General features: G+C 46.9%; 1 protein-coding gene across 1 annotated transcript in view; it reads right to left on the bottom strand.

Annotated features, from left to right (window-relative positions):
* Window positions 1-931: 931 nt before the first annotated feature.
* The window catches only part of LOC140898207 (uncharacterized), a 31,767-nt gene continuing 25,358 nt past the window's right edge, over window positions 932-7,340 (bottom strand). Inside the window, exon 6 of the transcript XR_012154918.1 lies at window positions 932-5,786. The gene's annotated coding sequence lies outside the window, so the exon portion shown is untranslated. The remainder of the gene's footprint in view (window positions 5,787-7,340) is intronic.

Here is a 7,340-nt window from a genome sequence, read left to right as displayed (position 1 = left end):
ACGCAAAAGAATAAATGGACACAAATGTTGATGTGCCCCCTAGAAGACCTCTGCATACTCCCAGAGGTACACATAACCCTGGCTGAGAACCAGGCCCCTGTTGCAGTGAGATACAGTCAGTCATGTCTCCTTGATGGGGCTCAGCAGCTCAGAAACAGGACTTCCCACCTCAGGGAGCGAAGGGCTTACCTCCCTGCTCCCAGCTTTGGAGATGGGAAAAGGAAATAAGGACAGTGTGTTTGAAAAGCAAAGGGTCCCCCCTTGTTCATCTGAGCACGGGGCAGGGGAGACAAGAGCTTCCCAGCACTGGGGCACCCAAGGACGGATGTTTGGGTAGTTGCCTTAAGAACAGCAAACATGGGTGGGATGAGCACTGCTTGGGTAACTTGCTGTGTAGGGATGCAGTGTGGTTAAGAGACAACCATGCCCCCTTGGGAACCAGGGCTCTAGTCCCCAGTTTGGGAGGGGAGTGGGGTCTAGTGAATAAAGCAGGGGAGCCACGACTCCTGGGTTCTATCCCTTGCTTGGAGAGAGGAGTGGGTCTAGTGGGTTAGAGGTGGGGGGTTGGGAGCCAGGACTCCTGGCCTCTATCACTGGGATGGGGCGGGGGGGGGGGGGGAGGAATGTGAGATAGTTAATGGGGGGGGGAATGAGATGAAGAAGCCTAGGTTTCTCTGTCACTGATTATCACTTAGACCCATATTTTCAATAGACAGAGAGCAGTTCTCATTGCACCAGCAAGCTCCCCAGTGCATTGCTATAGTCACACCAGTGCAAATTCCCCTAGTGTAGCCAACCCCGAATAGACCAGGCACTGGCTTAGCTTCTCCAGGGCTCAAGGATGTCTCCTTTAGCTCTGCTCTCTTCTTCAGCACGTGGCAACAAGGAGTTCCAATAACGCAGCCTCCACAAGGTTGGGGACAAACAGATAAAAAGGTTGAGTTTATTTATTTACAGGCTCTAACGCTACTGCCTGGGCTATTTACAGAGGGTACAAAAGCATAGCAAAATGAAAACAGGCTCAGAAAACAAACAGCAACACTCATAAAAACACTCCGAAGCGCCGACACACAAGTATATAATACAGGACTATCAAAATGAAACTTGTTTGCTTCTATAACCATCAACCAGCTCCGCATTTAGGATCCTCATCCCGGAGATTGGATGTTCCCATCATCCCTCACCCAGGCAAATACGCAGCCTGTCCTGCCTCCGCTGTCCAGGAGGGACATGTGAGAGCATTTAGGGCAGGTACTGAAGACTTGTCAACATGGGAGAGATTTCCTGACATGGCTATTCCACTCCGGTCTAGTTTAGCTATTCCATCCTAACTCCCCCAGGTGGACACTCGTCCAAAATAAAGGTGTTTTTATTTCGGAATAATTACATGGAGTGCTGACTCCAGAGTAAAGTCACTTTTTATTTCCTAATAGTGTGTCCATACTGGAGTGTTACTCTAGAAGAGCTATCGTACAATAGTTATTGTGCTAAAGCTACGCTAGTCATATCTCCTCCCCCTCAGACAAACTCTACGCTGGGCCAGTCCTTCGGCCTTCAGCAAAGATGCTGAACCACCAAGTGCAGTATTGCTCTCAAGAGCAGCTTTTCAGGGAGCAAGGATGGCCCAGTGGTTAGATCACTGGCTTGGGACTCCCCAGCTCTTGGTTCAAGTCCCTTCTCTACCACCGCCTTTCTGCATGACCTTGAGAAAATCACTTAGGCCAGGTCTATGCTATCAAGGGCTTGTCTACACGATGCAGCTTTTAGCAATAAGCCTGTGTCGACACAGCTTTATTGCTAAAAGTCAGCGTGTGTGAACACTGTATCGGTATTTTGCTAGCACTTTTGTCAACAAAACACTTTTGCGGGGGGGCTTTTTAAAGTACCCATGAAAGACAAAAGTTTTGTTGACAACGTCGCAGTGTAGACAAGCCCCATGTTTTTCCAGCAAAGCTTTGCCAGATGGGAGTGAGACAAAATTGTGTCCTCAGAGCTGTGCCGGCAAAACCCCCACCTAGCCACAGCTTACCCTGGCCAGCGAGCCCTTTTGCTGGCATACTTTATGTCGTTCGAGGAGGTGGTTTAACTATACTGAGAAAACAGGGAGGTGGGGACTCAGCCGGGATCGCTAGAGTGATGTATGTAGTGTGGTCTGCCCCATAGCATCTCTGTGCCTCCATTCCCCATCTGTAACATGGGCATGTTAGTCTTTGCCTACCTCACAGTGGTGTGTGAGATGCTACAATGAGAAAAGGGTTAGATAGAGTTTAAATTTGCCTCTTCTTCCTGCATCAACCTATTCCCCATGTATGTCTTTTCTGGAGCAAGTGAATAAGTTTTCCCTACTTTATACTCCGGATAACATGACTCAGAAGGGATATAGCGAATTACAGACTCAAAGTGCAGGGCAGATGTTACACAATTCACCCTCACAGTGCCAATGCAAGGTGGGTGGGAAGCACTGTTATCCCCCTGCCCTCCCTATTTTACAGATGGAGAAACTGAGGCAGAAGGCAGCAACAATGACTAACCCCACCCCAGACAGAGATCTCTGGCAGAGTGAGGATTGGAACTCAGGGCTTCCCCAGCCCAGCCCTGTGCTCAGTCCCCTCCAGACCAGACCAGACCAGACCATCCCTCTCCCTGGCTTCGCATCTGGCTCGTGCATCATCTCCAGAGCTAAGTCCAGTTGCAGACTAAGTGTCAGTGTTGACGATACAGAAAGAGCTCAGCTCCCAGGCTGAGTTTGAGGGGCTTGCATTTAAAAGCAGGATCTTTCGACTTCTCCACTGAGGAGTCACTGAGAGATGATAAACCTGATACAATTTTGCAGTCACTTTCCCAAGTTAGAACTGCACTTCAGCTGCCTCTTTATTCCCAACAAGAGAACACGCAGAGTGCATTTCTTTGGCAGTGCATGTGGCTAAAAATCTTTGTCACCTGCCCATCCATTTGCATCCCTCCCTTTTTCTTTCCATGACCTGGCTTAGATTTCCTATGGCCCCAGGACACATTTACAGCACTGCCAATCCCAAGATGTTAAAAAATTCAAGAGTCAAGCTCCAAATATCATCAGTCTGATTTAAAAAATCAAGAGGTTCTTTTTAAAAAAAAATCAATTTAGGGATTTTTATTCGCTTTCCTGTTTCGGAGCCTTTAGGTTCATACTCAGGGCCCATTTTCAAGTTTTTCTCTTCAACCACGAAGGCTAGAAAGTGTTTTAAATGAAAGGTCAGATTCACCCCTAATTACATGCCTCCAGGAGCTGGGGCTTAAAGGAAAACACCAAATGTCACGAGACTCATGCTAAAATTGTGAGAGTTGGCAACCCTATGTTTAGCATCATTCGGCCCCATTTTCACGGCAACTCATTGGTGTGCAAAGTCATTGTATTATCTTGGAATAGCAATGCTACAAGGACCCTGACACTAGGTCTGCTGAAAAGGTTTAACTAGGGAACAGGAGTTTTTTGGTCTGGACATAGTATTCCAGTAATGCTGCCTACAGAGGTGTCACAATCTCTACCATTCACTTTAGTGAGTTAAAACCTGCTCCTGCCCTCGGAATGGAGGAATTGTTACACTGGATTAGGGCTCCACGTAGCCCCGTATCCTGTCTCTCACAGCCGCCAGCGTCAGCTGCTTTAGACAAAGGTGCATTTATACAATTCCCTGCCCCGGGGGAATTTTGTTCCTCACCTCCATCAGCCAGTGACTGGCTCATGCCCAGGAGCAGGAGCGTTTATAACATGCCCGCATTTTTCACTTTGGTCGTGGAATGGCAGAGCTCATTACCTGCAGCAGGCCTACTTTTTCTGAAGTGACTATTGATTTTGGTTGCCTCCATTTTTGGAAGCATGACTTGAGACCCTTTCCGGGGACTGCTTTTCAGAGAGTGGGGACTCAGCACCTTTCTGAAAACCAGGCCACTTTCAAAGGCGTCTTAAGCCACTTTGGAAAATGTAGCCCATTCATGACTAAAGTTTTTATGAAACACTTATTGCTGTGGCAATGGGCAGAGTAGTATCTAGCGGGAATGAGTTCCACAGGTTAACTACACATTGGGTATAACTACTTTTTTCTTTTATCATCTTTAAATAGGTGCTTTTTCAGTTCCACCATGTGCCCCCTATGGTGGTTGTGTTATGGGAATTGCATGAAGGGGAGCACCTCGCTGAACCGTTCATTTCCTCCATCATTCTACCTCACCTCTACACTAAGTCCTGACCTTTATAAATCTATCCAAGACCCTGATATTTTTCTTTGCTCTTCTGCATCACGTCTCTATTTCTGCCATATCCTTTCTCCTATGTGTGGAAGACAGTTGGCCACAGTATCCAAGCCGGGGGGGGGGGGTTGACCCTTTAGGACGTGGCCTTAGGGCCTGGGATTTTCAAAGGCAAGTGGCGTTGGACCGAGCTGCCTAGTTTTGCCATTGATTTCAGCGAGAGCAGACTCAGGGAATCATTTCAGAAAACACCCTCATTACGTTTCCAGTGACATTCTCAGTACAGCCTTCTGTCTCCTTCGGCTGGATGTGGTTCAGCGCATGCTGTTTTGTGTATGGTGCTCCCAATGGTACTGCAGCAGTAACCCCCCTGCTCCCAAAAAACCTTCTTCACAGTGGGCCAGTCCCCACTCTAGCAGGCTCACCACTTTAGCACCCCAGCAACAGGTCTGCTGCTGTCGGTAGTGGCCTCGTAGACAGAGTTGGTCCATGGCTTGGGTACACCTCATACCTCCAGTTGCAGACAAATGTATTCCCATTCAGCCCTGGCGCCTCTTTGCTGGCCACCCTTTGAAACGCCACATTCCAAAGGGAAGCACCAGCAGGCAAACTGGCTGGTGTTTCCAAGGACTGACAGTGCCATGGAGCCCTTGGCAGACACGGTACTGATCTACCAGTCCATCGGGCTTTCTGACTGGGTTCAGCTTTCAGATCCCTGTAACATGCCCTCAAACTGTCCACAAAGAGATATGTTTCAGTTTTTCTAGGGAGACACCTCTGATGGCCTCTCAAAGTCACTGGCACGGAAACCCTGCATACAATTTGTACCAGCCCCTTTACTGAGCAGGCAGAAGCATCTGCACTATGCTTCCATCACCAGCAGAACAGCTTTCATTTTTTAGCACAAGAGCTCATTCTAGCATCAGCCTTATGTGCTTCCCCAGAAACAGCAGTGACAGGTGAAAAACTCCTGTTTCTTCTTTCAATTTGCACCATTCACAAACTTTCTTGAAGGCACATAACAAACCCACCCCAGATAAGGCATCCCTAGCAGTGTGTTTACAGAATAACTGTTTAAAGCTGTGGAGGTTATTCTTCATCTGTCACCATCACCCTCAGGTGAAAGACCAACAGCTGCTGGAACAGTCTCTCTGCTCATGACTGTGACAGTCCTGTGGCTCTTCCTGACAATGCCATCCCTCGAGATCTCGCTCCTTGTCAATGTACTGTTCCTCCTGGCATTGATACTTCTGTGGTTGTCAAGGGTTCCACTCCATGTGTAACACTTCCAGTTCCAGCTGCAATACCACACACTGGTCTCCCACCAAAAAACACCCCATCCTTATTTATTAACAAGATCACGAGTCTGAATCTTTTGGTCTTCTAGGTCACACAGGAGGTTGAGTCTCAGGTTGCACAAAAGCCTCTGTTATGTAAGCCATAACTCTCCTGATGCAGTTCTTTCTTGATATCCCGTGTCTTTCCACCTGTCTTTCTATTTAACAGGCCTATCTAAGTGTCTGTCTTCAAAGCATCCTGTCATTGTGGCACCTAAGATGCTAGCACAAAATTAAAGGCTGTAAATAATTTAACATCTAAGTTTAATGTTTGTCACTTAATCAGGTCAATTGATTTTATGGTTCCTCACCATATACATGAAATCAAACTTCAAACCAAAAACGACAAAAGTTTTCTTCTGTCACTTCAAGTGTCTGTTTCTTTAAGAACAAGGAACTTCCTGGACCAAGTAGCTCTAAATATTCTAACAGAACTCTGGATCAGCTGGCACTTGCATTCTGGTTGGAAGTTTCCCATTCTGATGATACAAAACCCATTCATAGACTCCGTGGGAGGACTGTTTTTTTCACTGGGCTGTGGGGTGTTTGTACACTGAAGCACCAAACCCCACTCTGTCAGAAACAGACGCTCAAGCCAAAACCCAAATTTGAAAGTGCTTGGGGATTCCAAATCTCATTTTCCTTCTCTTTCATGACCCACAAAAAAGCTAGGATCATCCCAAAACAACACAAGAGTCCAAATGAAGCCTGGTTCTTTAGTCAGCTGTACAATACAATTTTCTGGGTCTTTTTATGGGAGGTTTAAAAACATATTTAGGCCCAAATTCTTAGAACTCGGTGCCTAAACTGTTAGATATTAGACAGATGTTTCATGCACTACTGAAAGGCACTCAGATGCCACTGTGATGAACATGATATAAAAACCACTAGAGTAGAATAGTAGCAGGGGGTAACCGCGTTAGTCTGTATCCACAAAAACAATGAGGAGTACGGTGGCACCTTAAAGACTAACAGATTTATTTGGGCATAAGCTTTCGTGGGTAAAAAAACACTTCTTTACTAGAATAGAATAGAATTCTCAGTTGGAGTTTTTCACTGCCTTCAGGTCAATGACAACACTAATGTACACCAGCTGAGGATCTGGCCCCTATAGCCATATGAAGGCATCTAAATGAAAGCTGCCTGGTTCTCAGGGGCACTGGGCAGCCATAAAGACTATCAATGTCAAGGAGAAGCAGCAGTATTTCACTTATTACTATCATGGGTGTAATGCTTGGGGCCCCAGTCATGGGCCAGGAGCATAGCACCTCTGAAAAATTAGGCCACTCATTTAGGCTGGAGTTTTCCAAAGATGTGATGATGTATGCAGTGTTGTTGTAGCCGCATTGGTCCCAGGATGTTAGAAAGACAAGGTGGGTGAGGTAATACCTTTTATTGGACAAACTTCTGCTGGGGAGAGAGACACGCTCTCGAGCCCCAGGGAGCTCTCCTTCAGGTCTGGAAAAGGTACTCAGGGGAAGTCTACACTTAAAACTCTGCATCGGCGCAGTTGTAGTGCTTCAATGAAAACGCTCTGCGCTGACAAGAGAGCTCTCCCCGTGGAATAGTTAACCAGTGACAGCTATCCTGCCAACATAGCACTGTCTACACTGGCATTTAGGCCAGGACAACACCACCCCTGAGTGATGCAGTTATGCCAAGGTAATTCTGCGGTGCAGACCAGGGCTCAGAGCGTCACAGCGAAGTACAAGCTCGAACAGCTAGTTCAGCATAAGTCGTTAGCCACTATTCTAAGGGACCATTCAAGGCAAAATG

This window comes from Lepidochelys kempii, chromosome 14 (genome assembly GCF_965140265.1).
Source record: "Lepidochelys kempii isolate rLepKem1 chromosome 14, rLepKem1.hap2, whole genome shotgun sequence".
NCBI lineage: Eukaryota > Metazoa > Chordata > Testudines > Cheloniidae > Lepidochelys > Lepidochelys kempii.
The sequence above is the reverse complement of the archived record's forward strand: the minus strand, read 5'-3'. Positions and strand labels throughout refer to the sequence as shown.